This window comes from Rattus norvegicus, chromosome X (genome assembly GCF_021556685.1).
Source record: "Rattus norvegicus strain SHRSP/BbbUtx chromosome X, alternate assembly SHRSP_T2T, whole genome shotgun sequence".
NCBI lineage: Eukaryota > Metazoa > Chordata > Mammalia > Rodentia > Muridae > Rattus > Rattus norvegicus.
Genome location: NC_141554.1, coordinates 79878024 through 79892431, shown reverse-complemented (window position 1 = coordinate 79892431; position 14408 = coordinate 79878024). Strand labels below are relative to the sequence as shown.

General features: G+C 39.0%; 2 pseudogenes; both read right to left on the bottom strand.

Annotated features, from left to right (window-relative positions):
- Positions 1-6611: 6611 nt before the first annotated feature.
- Snrpn-ps1 (small nuclear ribonucleoprotein polypeptide N, pseudogene 1) lies at positions 6612-7327 on the bottom strand (annotated as a pseudogene).
- Positions 7328-7620: 293 nt separating this feature from the next.
- LOC134484069 (SNRPN upstream reading frame protein-like) lies at positions 7621-7828 on the bottom strand (annotated as a pseudogene).
- Between the last annotated feature and the right edge of the window lie 6580 nt (positions 7829-14408).

Here is a 14408-nt window from a genome sequence, read left to right as displayed (position 1 = left end):
ATATATATATATATATATATATATCAACCCCAACACAAACACCTAAACTAAACTAAACCAAACATTAAAACACCTTCATTCAGAGCAGTGTCCTTGATACAGTATGTAGTAAGTTTACCAAGGTTTCCCCAGCCCCTGGCATGTCTGTGGGCCTTGCCCAGTTCTACTAGGTAGGAGCAGGTCTAATGTCTATAAGGCAGAAGGGCAGCTGTAGCTGTGGTCCTCAGGTTCTTGGCCCAAGTGAAGAAAGAAGAGTGAGAAAGGGGGACTCCTAAGGAGGGGAAGTCTCAATTAACAAATAGGGGACAGATTTAAACAGAATTTTCAAAAGGAAGAAGGGAAATTCAAATGGCTGAGAAGCACTAAAAGAAATGTTCACTACCTTTAGTCACCAGAGAAATGCAAACCAAAACTACTTGAGATTTCAACTTATGTCCATCAGAATGGTCAAGACAAATGACAATGCAGGCTGATGAGGATGTGAGGTAAGGAGCACATTCATCTACTGCTGGTGAGAGTGCAAACATGCATAGCCACTATGGAAATCAGTGTGGCAGTTCCTTGGGAAGCTGGGAATAGTTCTCCTTCAACATCTAGCTATATCACTCTTGGGCATATATCCAAAGGACTCTGCTCCAATGATTTGGCCAGTAATTAAATTATTGGCCAAAGAGTCCCCAAACAACCTAGGGTATTGTCAAGGCTCTTGGTTATTCTCCACAAATAGATGGCACAATCCCACTGCCAAAGACCATACCTCTATAACTCATTGGACACAGTGAAGTTGTGGTGCTCAGCCCTACTGATCACTGTTCATGGCATTGGACTGTACTCTGCATACTACCACAGAAGAAAGGTAAACACCAACCCAGCCACAAACACTGCTTTCTACAGCAATGACCTGCAAGATATGCTGGTGCAATAGTGGCACAAAAATATGGTAGTAATCAACCACTATCTGATTGGAATGGAGACCCATTCCATGAGAAAAAAACAAAACATCTCGGATACTTCCTGGGTGGCCAAGAACTTGAGCGTAAATACACCATGGACCAAGGGCAAAGCCAAATATTACTCTTCTGCTATGGGAACATAGCAACAAAATAGCAATAAAATAAAGATATTCTGCTCTATTCATAGATCAGCGTCTTCCTCAAAAAAGCTTCTTCCTGCAGTGTATGGGAACTAATACCGAGACTCACAAATGGACAATGTGTGAGAAAATTTGGAAGACTCAGTCCTAAATGGGTTTTCTCTATGAAATTCCTCCCCCTCAGTGTTTGGGGAACTCTGCTGAAAAGAAGGAGGAAAGATTTTAAAAGCTAGTGAGGAAGGAAGACACCAAGGAAACAAGGTCTTCCAGACACAGCAGGATTGTGCACATAGGAACTCACAGAGACTGAGGCAGCATGCACAGGGGCTGTATGAGGCTGAACCAGATGGGGTGCCAGTATTGATAATTGTAGTAGACACAATACCACATCCATAACCCAAAATCTATCTCAAATTAACAACAGCTTGCAAAGGAAAAATTCATTTTCTCCAACAGAGTACCACTGGTTACACAAATCACACTTACTTCAAGTCAGTGTGGGCTGCCCCATGCCCAGCAGTAGATGTCCTATACAATATGAGCTCACTGGTAATTTTTAAAGTCTTTGTCTCACAATATTTTTTCTGTTTTTTTATCCCTTACTAATCTTTGATTCTGTATTATGGTTTCTGATTTTGTTTTTGTGAGTTTTCTGTGAGTACAAATGTGTGTGTCCCAGCATCCGCATGTGTTTCTTATGCTTTTTTCTATGGCACCATTTTTGTTGTTTATTTTGTCCTATTCTCATTTGTTATTATTTTATCCTATTTTATTATTATTAATTTTTAGATGCCTGTTTGTATTCTAATGAGAGACATAGAAATAAAGGCTGTGAATTTGGGTGGGTGGGGAAGTAGAGAGATAGAAGGAGTTTGGAGAAGGGAAATTATAATCAGAGTATATTGAATGAAAATGTCTATATTCAATAAAAATAAAAACACAACTACAATCAAACTGAAGTCAACATACTGTGAGGATGTTTATTTCAATAGATCAACAGATAAAGAAAATTAAAACATATACACAGAAAAATGTTGCAACTATAAAAACATGAAATGACATTTAAAAGAAAATGAATCAAACTAGAAATCATTGTTACACAAAATAATCCAGAAAGACAAATACTGTACAATTTCTCTCATACAGAGTCTAGATTAAAGGATGTGTGTGTGTGTGTGTGTGTGTGTGTGTGTGTGTGTGTGTGTGATGAGAGGACAGAGAGGGAGAGAGAGAGAGAGAGAGAGAGAGAGAGAGAGAGAGAGAGAGAGAGATTTCAGTAGAAAGTAGACGATGACAGCAGCAGAGGAAGAGATCTAAAAGGTAAAGAATAGGAGAAAGAGGAATGAATGGAAACAACGTACATATGTCTACTGTGAAAGGGATCACCAAGACTATGGAAGAGGATAATCGAAGAGCAATGGAGTAAAGAGTTGAGTAGGAACAAAGCATGATGTGAAAGTACATGCTTGGATGAATACCAAACTTTACATGTTAACTTAAAATGAATAGAAATAGGAAAAGAAGGCATCAACATATGCAACTGGTAAGATAACTCACTTAATAATAAAAAAAACTGGAACTGGTAGATTCACTCATGAGCCCCATTAAACATTACAAACAACAAAGTCAACTTTCTCAATCTGTTCCAGGTTTTGGAAAGAAATAAATTATTCCAACATCATTTCCATGGCCAGCATTATCTCAATACCAAACTCAGTCAATGCTACATGTAATCATGATTATACAGTAATCTCCCTAATGCACACACACACACACACACACACACACACACACACACACACACACATGCAAGAAACTTTTCATCAAGTGCTAGTAAACTGAACTCAGCACCGGATTAAGAGGATCATACACCATCATCAAATAAGAATTGACACTTAACATGCAAGGAGAGTATACCATACCCAATCGACAAATGTGGTTAATATTGACTGTGAGCTTGACAGGGTATAGGATCATCTAAGAGACAAGGCCCTGTGCATGACTGTGAGCAACTGTTTCGATTATGTTCATTGAGGTGAGAAGGCCGACCTGAAAGTGAGTGGCACCATTCCCTGGCCCTGGTTCCTACAGGGCAAAGCATAAAGGAGCTGAATGTGCGCAACCGAGACCTCTTCTGTTTCCTGCCTGTGAACAGTGTGATTAGCTGTCTCATGCTAATGCTTCATGACATCCTTCCCATGGTGGACTATAACCTCAAAGTGGGAGTCAAATCAAGCTTTTCCTTAAGTGTCTTTGTCACAGCATTCTGTCACAGCAATAGGGAAAGTAACTTACACAGTGACGCTCCACAGTAACATTATTGGACAGAAAACTACGACCATCTCTGCAGTGACCACTTAACAAAAGTCAGTATCATCGTGATAGAAATTCTCAATGAACAAGAATAAAATTGAAATGCTTAGACATAAAACTGTAATACGAAAAGGCTACACTGAATATCATTTTTAACGGTGAAACACAAAATTAGCCTACTCAATAACAGAGTGGAAGTGCTCCATGTGAAATATATAGGGAAGAGGCCTAGCCAGACAAATTAGGCTATAAAAATATTCAGCAGCGGTTCAACTGGGGGTCAATATGTAGAAGAATGCAGATCGATCCATGCTTATCACCCTGTACAAAGCTTAAGTCCAAGTGGATCAAGGACCTCCACATCAAACCAGACACACTCAAACTAATAGAAGAAAAACTAGGGAAGCATCTGGAACACATGGGCACTGGAAAAAATTTCCTGAACAAAACACCAATGGCTTATGCTCTAAGATCAAGAATCGACAAATGGGATCTCATAAAACTGCAAAGCTTCTGTAAGGCAAAGGACACTGTGGTTAGGACAAAACGGCAACCAACAGATTGGGAAAAGATCTTTACCAATCCTACAACAGATAGAGGCCTTATATCCAAAATATACAAAGAACTCAAGAAGTTAGACCGCAGGGAAACAAATAACCCTATTAAGAAATGGGGTTCAGAGCTAAACAAAGAATTCACAGCTGAGGAATGCCGAATGGCTGAGAAACACCTAAAGAAATGTTCAACATCTTTAGTCATAAGGGAAATGCAAATCAAAACAACCCTGAGATTTCACCTCACACCAGTGAGAATGGCTAAGATCAAAAACTCAGGTGACAGCAGATGCTGGCGAGGATGTGGAGAAAGAGGAACACTCCTCCATTGTTGGTGGGATTGCAGACTGGTACAACCATTCTGGAAATCAGTCTGGAGGTTCCTCAGAAAATTGGACATTGAACTGCCTGAGGATCCAGCTATACCTCTCTTGGGCATATACCCACAAGATGCCCCAACATATAAAAAAGACACGTGCTCCACTATGTTCATCGCAGCCTTATTTATAATAGCCAGAAGCTGGAAAGAACCCAGATGCCCTTCAACAGAGGAATGGATACAGAAAATGTGGTACATCTACACAATGGAATATTACTCACCTATGAAAAACAATGACTTTATGAAATTCGTAGGCAAATGGTTGGAACTGGAAAATATCATCCTGAGTGAGCTAACCCAATCACAGAAAGACATACATGGAATGCACTCATTGATAAGTGGCTATTAGCCCAAATGCTTGAATTACCCTAGATGCCTAGAACAAATGAAACTCAAGACGGATGATCAAAATGTGAATGCTTCACTCCTTCTTTAAAAGGGGAACAAGGATACCCTTGGCAGGGAAGAGAGAGGCAAAGATTAAAACAGAGACTGAAGGAACACCCATTCAGAGCCCGCCCCACATGTGGCCCATACATATACAGCCACCCAATTAGACAAGATGGATGAAGCAAAGAAGTGCAGACCGACAGGAGCCGGATGTAGATCGCTCCTGAGAGACACAGCCAGAATACAGAAAATACAGAGGCGAATGCCAGCAGCAAACCACTGAACTGAGAATAGAACCCCCGTTGAAGGAATCAGAGAAAGAACTGGAAGAGCTTGAAGGGGCTCGAGACCCCGTATGTACAACAATGCCAAGCAACCAGAGCTTCCAGGGACTAAGCCACTACCTAAAGACTATACATGGACTGACCCTGGACTCTGACCTCATAGGTAGCAATGAATATCCTAGTAAGAGCACCAGTGGAAGGGGAAGCCCTGGGTCCTGCTAAGACTGAACCCCCAGTGAACTAGACTGTTGGTGGGAGGGTAGCAATGGGGGGAGGGTTGGGAGGGGAATACCCATAAGGAAGGGGAGGGGAAAAGGGGATGTTTGCCCGGAAACTGGGAAAGGGAATAACACTCGAAATGTATATAAGAAATACTCAAGTTAATAAAAAAAATATTCAGCAGCCAAATTCAAAGGGATGAGGAAAATCTATTTGTTAGTAGATGACATCATCTTATTTGTAGAAAATTGTAATGATTCTATAGCTATATAGCTAAAACAAAATGGCTGGCCTCTCTTGGAGGCCTGCTGTTTTCTGAAAAGGGAACAGACAGGGAGTGGATCTGAAGAGGCAGGTAGCTGGTAGGAGTAGAGAGAGGGGCAACTGTGGTTAGGATGTATTGTATGAAAGAAAATACCTATTTTCGATTAAAAAAAAAGAAAACCAGTAAAGTCACTTAGCAAAAAATTATTTGTTTCTAATGTGACAACAACCAATATGACAATATGAAACTATTGTGACTTAACTTGAGCAGGGAAGAGAAATGTGTATATACTGAAAGCCATCAAAACTTTGCTAATGAAACTAAACATAAATAAGTAGAATGATATATGATGCCCATGGATTTGAGGACAAAACACACAAAGTTCTCAAAAAGCAATCTACGAACTTTACACTCTCTGTTCTACTAAAATCCCTAAGAATTTATTCAGATATATGAAAATGTTTATCCAGAATCACAAAAGGCCTGAAATATACAAAATAACTAGAAGAATGCTGAGACACTGAAACACCGCACTTCCTGACTTCAAAACATATAATAGGGATGTCCAGGAAAAATGGCAGACCAAACTTCAAAGCCCACCCCCCCTAGTGTCACATTTCCTCCAATAAAACTACACACACTCCAACAAGGCCATGCCTCCTAATAGTGCTACTCTCTATGTGCCTAAGGGGGCCATTTTTATTCAGACCACCACAGATGATGGATGATATCTATCTATCTATCTATCTATCTATCTATCTATCTATCTATCTATTGATCAATCAATTGATAGAGAGAAAGAGAGTGAGATAGCACAGACATCATAGATACACAGATATATAATACATACATATATACATACATACTTACATAGCTGATAGGTAGGTAAAAAAGAGGAGATGATAGACAGAGATAGAATTTTAAAAATTAAAAATAGAAAATGACTTAGACATTTTGTAAAAAAGACATAATGTGGTCAGCAAACGAAAAGTTTTTTCTTCAATTGCTCTATGTATTTATTATCTAGAGTTAATTCAGTAAGAGAGGTCAGAAAGCTTACAGGCAACACAATTTTACAAGATGAATTAGAGGGGAAAAGAAGGGCTGATATTCATCAACTGTATCTTAGGGTCTTTAGTGGACATATTCCTGGGAGAGGTGGGCCTCTAATTCCTGGTGGAGGAAGGTCTCATTCCTGGAAGGAGCATGCCTACAGGTGTCTCTCAAGCAAGGGGAAGGCCAGTTGGTATACCAATGGATGGTCTCACACCAGGTAAAGGAGCCATAACTCCTGGAGGTGGGGTTGTTCTGCCTACAAATGGAGATGGAATTTCCCATCCTGATGCTGAGTACAATGCTGGTGGTGGCAGCAACAGCAGCAGCTACTACAGTGCATCTTCCCAGTGGACTCATGATCTGCTGGGATGGGCCTCCAACTCCTCCAACAGAGCCTGCTAATCCAGCAGGAGCTTGGGGAATAAGTACACTGGCTGGTACTCCCCTGCTAGATGCTCTCCCCACCCCAGGGTCACCTGCAGCACCAGCAAGTGGCACATGAATAATAACAGTATCTTTAGAAGGTGGACCCTCCACAGTCATGGACACCAAGTTCTCACACAGCAAGATTAGACCCAAGACCTGTCTTTTTGTCTCCATGCTCTGGCTATTTTTGCATTCTTTGGTTTAATCTTCCTGAACACATCACAATCACTGGGGATCAAACTCATATGTTTGTCAAAGGGTGCCAATGAAGATTCTTCTGTCTTGCAGGATCCATCTCCTTTTAAAGTCAATGGCCTGCAGCATCTTGTTCCTCTTACCCACAGTCATGATTGCTGTCCCACCATAGTCATTCTCAACAGTACAATTCCAACATCCTCAATACTTGGGGGAGGGTTATAAATAAAGGTATGAATATAGAAGGGGAGAGGGAGGGGTTAGGGGAATGTTGGCCCGGAAATACTCAAGTTAATAAAGATAAAATAAATAAATAAATAAACAAACAAACAAATAAATAAAGGTATGATGCAGGCTCTTAGACACAATGTAAGCTTGACCAAAGTTTCACAAACAGTGGATGGGTCTTTCTTTGGCTTCCACCACCTTGACTTTCCGGTACTGCTTTAACCTCTTGGTGTGTCAGCTAAGAACACCTGTCTCAGTTCTGCCTGGAAATCCTCCACAGGAACTTGCTGCTGCTGAGAACATTATGGAGGTACAAGTAACATTCCTGGTTCCTTAGTAAGACATTTGACCTGGACTTCTACCTCTGGCAGGTGCTGTTTGTTCACTAGCTCTTCTCCAGTGTAAGCAATCCCATGCTTGCCCCATTGAGTTGCAAATTACTCCTCAGAACCAAGCAACAGAGATCGCCAGCATCCTCTCCTTTCTGCCCATAAGAAAAGATTTTTTTTATCATCACAAATTAGTAGGAAAATTAAAACAAAAAAGAGATATTGCCTCGCCTCTGTTCAAATGACTGTAAGGAAGGAGTAGAAAAGAACTTCCAACCAAAACCTGGACGTCCTCTAATTACCAGAAGATACTGCTACAGCTGCATTTATGTATGTTGCATGATCATGAGTGAGGTTTCTGTTTGTCAATCCCTAAACGTCAAAATGAGAGCTGTCCTTAACTCAAATGTCAGCTTTTGAAAAATGTAATCAAAACACAATTACACAATTCTTTCTCCCTCTACTTCCTCCTACCCATCCTGCACCTGTTCCCATGGTCACATGTACAGCCTCCTCTCCTTTAACCACTGTTATTACATATACACCCGCTAAGTCTGTTCAGTGTTGTTACATATTTCTAGGACTGACCACTTGGTATTGGAGAAACTAATCAGGGGCCTTATCCTGGAGAAAACAAACTCTCCCTCTCTCAATAGTAATTAATTGAGTGTAGCTCTTCATCTAGGGGCGAGGTTCTACTAACCTTTATTAAAATTGATTCACTGCTGCACACAAAGTACTTTCTTTTTTTAAAAATTTTTAAGCTTTTATTAAGCTAAGGCAAATAACATAATGTATTATTTAATTGACAAAAAGAATGGACTGGGTGTTCACAATTCATGCTTTACAATTACAGAATGGTAAGAGTTACGCTCAGCTTGCATTTAAGAGAAAACTTAGTTTTTCAATTAGACAAAAATGGTGAAGTTTAGATTGTTGTCTTGATGTATGTGAATGCAGGTACAAGATAAGGCAAGACCTGTGATTGGACAGTTTAAAAGTAAAGGAGGCACAGAGTTTTAAAGGCAGGAGATAGAGAGGAGAAAGACAAAGAAGAACAAAGATGGAGGAGAAGACTGAAGACCATTGAAGAGCCACAGGTAGTTATGAATTTTTCATGAGGATGGATTTTTATACAACAATCTGCCTTACCTAGGTGGTCAGTATACATTAATATTAATTGGTTTAGATCTATTGTGTTGTCATTTTGTGAGGTTAGGATTTATTGATATAAATCTGATTGCTAAATTACAAGCTTATTGAATTTTGACTCTATAGGATTCCTGGGAGTTGTGATTATAACTATAGGGGGTGGATGGTGGGAATGTGAGCAGAGTCCACAGCAAGAAAGTAGCAAGAGGACAGCTACTGCAAGGCTCAGAGAGTAGCCAGCAGCAGCAGAGTGGGATGGAGATTGTGAACTTAGTGTTTGAGATGCTTTGCTGAATGAGATGAAAATACCCGTCATATGCCATGCGGCCTACCCAAGCTGGCATTCGTCTGGTTTGGTAGATTCTTTCTTTCTTTAATATTTACCACTACAGACGCCTTCAAATTGCTATCTGGAATTTGTCTAAATTAATCAAATCGATCCTTTTGTGACATGTTTCTTTGGGCATGATCAATCAGGAAATAGAAGGTATGGATCGTATCATCTATACTGGCTGATTTTGTGTCAAACGTAACACAAGCTGGAGTTATCACACAGAAAGAACCCTGCCTTGAGGAAATGCCTCGAGGAGATCTCACTGTAAGGCATTTTCTCAATTAGTGATCAAGTGGGGATGCCATAGCTGGCCTAATAATCTTGAGTTCTATAAGAAAACAAGTTGAAAAAGCCAGGGGAAGTAAAGCCAGTAAACAGCATTTCTCATGGCTTCTACATGCACTCTTGCCTCCAAGTTCCTACTCTGTGTGAGTTCATATTCTGATTTCCGTTGGTGATGAATGCAAGTTGGAAGTGTAAGCTGAATAAACTCTTTTCTCCCTGATTTGATTCTTGGGCATGATGTTTTGTGAAGGAATAGAAACCCTGTCTAAGACACCATATGAGCATAAAGTGGATAGTGATCACACAAGGACAGCATTAATAAATGGCAGTTGTAATACATATATTGATAATTGTGACAAAGAAGGGTTTCATTCAAAATTACATATTCTTCTATAAAAACTCAAACACTTCCACAACAATAACTTTCACAGACATTATATCTAGCAAATCCCAATATTGTACCATAATAAAATATATAGATCATTTTGCAACATGCTTGTATAAAAATAATTATTAATATTATTTTGGTTTAATCTTACATTTTAAGATATTATTCACTTAATAAGCTTGAAAATGAATCCTATAACAGTATTCTTCAATGATATCAGATTAATGCTGGGTGAAAGATTTTTTTCATATATTATTGTGGATATAATGACTTTATATGCATACAATGGTCATTTCTGAATAAAATGTTTCCAAATATGACTAAATATTGGGCTACCGTGTGGATATTCTCTTCTAATGAGTTAGGTTTCAACACATTTTACATTATTATAACTATATTTCTCATTTAATATAGCATGTTTCTATATAAATACTCATAAAATTAATTACCTATCAAGTTAGTCTGGTACATGGATCTATTTTTTCAATATCTTACTTAAAGTTCTAGTCAGAGGAATTTAAAAAGCAAATGTAGATCAAGTAGATACAAATTGGAAAGTTAAAATCAAAGTATTTTACATGATATGATAGTACACATAGGCAACACAAAAAATTCCACCAGAGAACGCTACAGCTTACAAACAACATCTGCAAAATGGCAGGATATATAATTAACTCAAAAAAGCAATAACCTTCCTTTATACAAATGATAAACTTGTTGAGAAAGACATTAGGGAAACAATACTCTTCAAAATAGCTACTAATCCTAGAAAATATCTTGGTGTAAATATTACCAAGCAAGTGAAAGATCTTTGTGAGAAGACCATAGAGTTTCTGAATATAGAAATCAAACACAATGTACTTTCTAACAGATAGTGTCCCATGAAGTATTTGAATAGCACTGCTAACCTAAGAAACTTAGATTGGGAACAAATTTAATGGACTGACTAATGCTTTCAAACGACAAGCTGCACTGCCATTTAAATTACAATTATCTGCAGGCCTAATATTGAAGGATCCTATTTCTTAGCAAAGGTTACACCCACTTTTGTCTAGTGCATGCAACCTGTTCTAAATATATAGACAGGAAATAAACATTTCTGCATACTTAGAATCAAAACAATAAACACTTATGTCTCTGGCTTTCACAGCTGAAGCTGGGTCATGGGAAATTTCTCAAGAGGAAAGACCTCTGATGGCTCACATAGGATTGTAAAATCGGTCAACTGGTTCTCAAACTGCTACTTCATGATGCTCCAATAGTCTCAGATGGCCTGGGGGTAATTTTCCCCTGTGTGGTGTGAAAGGTATCTTGATATATCCAATAGTACAAAGTGTGAGATACAGGTCCTAATCTGTAAGAACATTAATATTTCCCAATTTCCAAATCTCACCAAACAATTTTTATTTTAGTGAGTAGACTTTTGCTCTATACTGGGTCAGTGAATGACTTGCTGTTAGATTTCCTCTAGAATCATTTCACTGCTATAGCAATGACAAGAGAAGCATTTTCAAAAGCAACTGTACTGACGACTAGTAGAAGTAAAAACAATGAAAATGGATGAAATGGTACCAGTATTAGAACCTTCGGATCACACAGTCACATTTCTTTCAAAATTCTACTAAGCATCTGTTAATGTAATCTTCACAAGAACTTTGAGATACGTGGAGAAAGAAGGACTAGTGCTATTAGCTTTATTTGACAGTTGGAGAAAAATGTTCTACAAACAAGAGGATCTGAATTCAAGTCCCTAACATATAAATATAAAGCAGGCACAGCAATATATACCAGTAACTCCCAAACTGTAGGGTGAGGGCAGAGACAGGAAAACTCTGAGGGCTTAGTGCCCTTAAAACCTAAACAAAACTGTGAATTTCCACTTCATCAAGAGACCCTATCAGAAGAAAAAAAAAGAGAGAGAGACCTTATCTGGTTTAATGTTTGTGATTTCAAGGATTCTTTTAAATAAAGAAAAATATTTTCTTTTTCCCCTCTTTTTAATTTATTCTTTAATCTTTTTTTGCAGTCTAGAATTTACCCCCCTCCCAGTCTACCCTCTGACTGTTCACATCTCAAACCTCTACTCCCCCATCTCCAGAAGGATGTCCCCACCCCATCCGATCTCACCACTCTGTGGGGCCTCAAGTCTTTTGAAGGTTAGATGCATCTTCTCTGACTGAGTCCTGAACCTGCAGTCCTCTGCTGTATATGTGTTGGGGGCCTCATATCAGCTGGTGTATGCTGCCTGATTGGTGATCCAATGTCTGAGAGAGCTCAGTAGTCCAGGTTAATTGAGACTGCTCGTCCTTCTACAGGGTTGCTCTCCTCCTCAGCTTCTTCCAACTTTTCCCTAATTCAACCACAGGGGTCAGCAGCTTCTGTCCATTGGTTGGGTGTAAATATCTGTCTCTGACTCTTTCAGCTGCTTGTTGGGTCTATCAGAGGGCAGTCATGATAGGCTCTTTTTTTGTGAGTACATCATAACATCAGTAATAGTGTCAGGCCTTGGGATCCCCCTTGAGCTGGATCGCAATTTGGGCCTGTTGCTGGACCTCCTTTTCCTCAGGCTCTTCTCCATTTTTCTCCCTGCAGTTCTTTCAGACTGGAACAATTATGGGTCACAGTTTTTTTGACAATGGGATGGCAAACCCATCCTTCCACTTGATGTCTTTCTACTGGAGGTGGGCTCTACAAGTTCCTTCTTCCCACTGTAGGGCATTTCATCTAAGGTCCCATTAAGTCTTGATAGTCTCTCACCTCCCAGTTGTCTGGTACATTCTAGAAAGTCCCCCCACCTCCTTCCTCCTGAGGTCACCTGTTTCCATTCTTTCTGCTGGCCCTCAGGGCTTCAGTCCTGTTTCCCCACACCAATACCTGATCACGTTCCCCTCCTCCCCTCCATGCTTCCCTTCCCATCCAGGTCCCTCACTCCCTCTCTCCCTGTCTTGTGATTGCTTTCTTCTCCTTCCCAAGTGGGATTGAGTCATCCTCACTTGGGCCCTTTGGCTGTTAACCTTCTTGAGTTCTATGGATTGTATCCTGGGAATTCTGTACATTTTTGGCTAATATCCACTTATCAGTGAGCAAGAAGAGAGCTCACTCTCAGAGGCAAAGAGAGATTGGGTGAAGAACTCTTGGAGGGAGGCCAAGAGGGAGGCAACAATTGGAATGTAAATAAATAAAACAATTAAAAATAAAAAGTTCATTCTGAGAAGGGAGAGAGAGAGAGAGAGAGAGAGAGAGAGAGAGAGAGAGAGAGAGAGAGATGAGAAAATAAACACAAAGGGGAAAACTAAAGAGAAAAGAAAGCACAAATCTAGAATGAAATGTATTAGAATTGAATCAAAGATCACCCTAAGGGAATTCAAAATATTGTAGCCACTTTAGAAAAGAGTTTGGCAGTTTTCAGTAATGTTAAATGCATGATAGTGAGTGGCCCAACAATTACATTCTGAGGTGTGCATCAAACAGTAATGAAAAAATATGTTCACACAAAGATTTTTGAATATAAAAGTCCCTAGCACTTTTATTCAAAGTAGCCAAAACATAAAAACAACCCAGGATAAAGAATCAAAGACTCAACAAACAGATGGCAACATATCCATATCATAGAGCACTACATTTAATTATAAATAAAAAATTTACTCGAGTAACATAAACAAATTGACATATATTTTGCAAAGGAAAAGCCTATTGAGAAAAGGGCCATGTTTTGTGTTATTTTGTTCATATAACATTCTGGGAAAAAACCGATAACACTATGGAGAATCAAAATAGGAGCACACAATTTTCTGTAGAACACAATGACTATTGCTACTTCTATGTCTTAGGGTTTCAAGAATCTTTGTATTTATTACTCTAAATTAACTTTTAAATATTTTGGGAAGTTAATATACCTGAAATTAATTTCATTAATCCACTATCATTCAATAAAAGGCATGGCCATGACACTTTGAAAATCCAAGGAACTGGGCCTGAGAAGGTAAAACAGGTTCAAAGGATCTTTAAGATGATAAAATGTATTCTTGAAAGCCTACAAAACATGTCAATCCTATTCTTACACACCAAATTGCTCAAGCCAAACAACCGAAGCCATGAATTGAGACCCTAATGGAGTTGAGTTTACTCACTGTCAAACCATGAAAGATGTCTAAGAATGAATCTAATATAATAAAAGTGATCAATAATTAGTCTTAGGGATAGCTATGGTTTATTTGTGGTGATAATAAAACCATATGTAAGAAAAATCACAAATCAAAAAGAAAAATCTAAAACCAAGAGGAACACTAATCTCTAAATAAATTGAACTAGTTCCAGCCATTGTGGGCAGAAGAACTGTGTGAACTGTGTATGTATCTCATTGGTAAATTAGTATTAAAGCCTGCCTAATGTGAGGACAAGAAACTAAACTAGATGACCTTGAGACTGTTTCTTATTTTATTGGACTTTTTTTTTCTTTTTTCTTTTTTTTCGGAGCTGGGGACCGAACCCAGGGCCTTGTGCTTGCTAGGCAAGCGC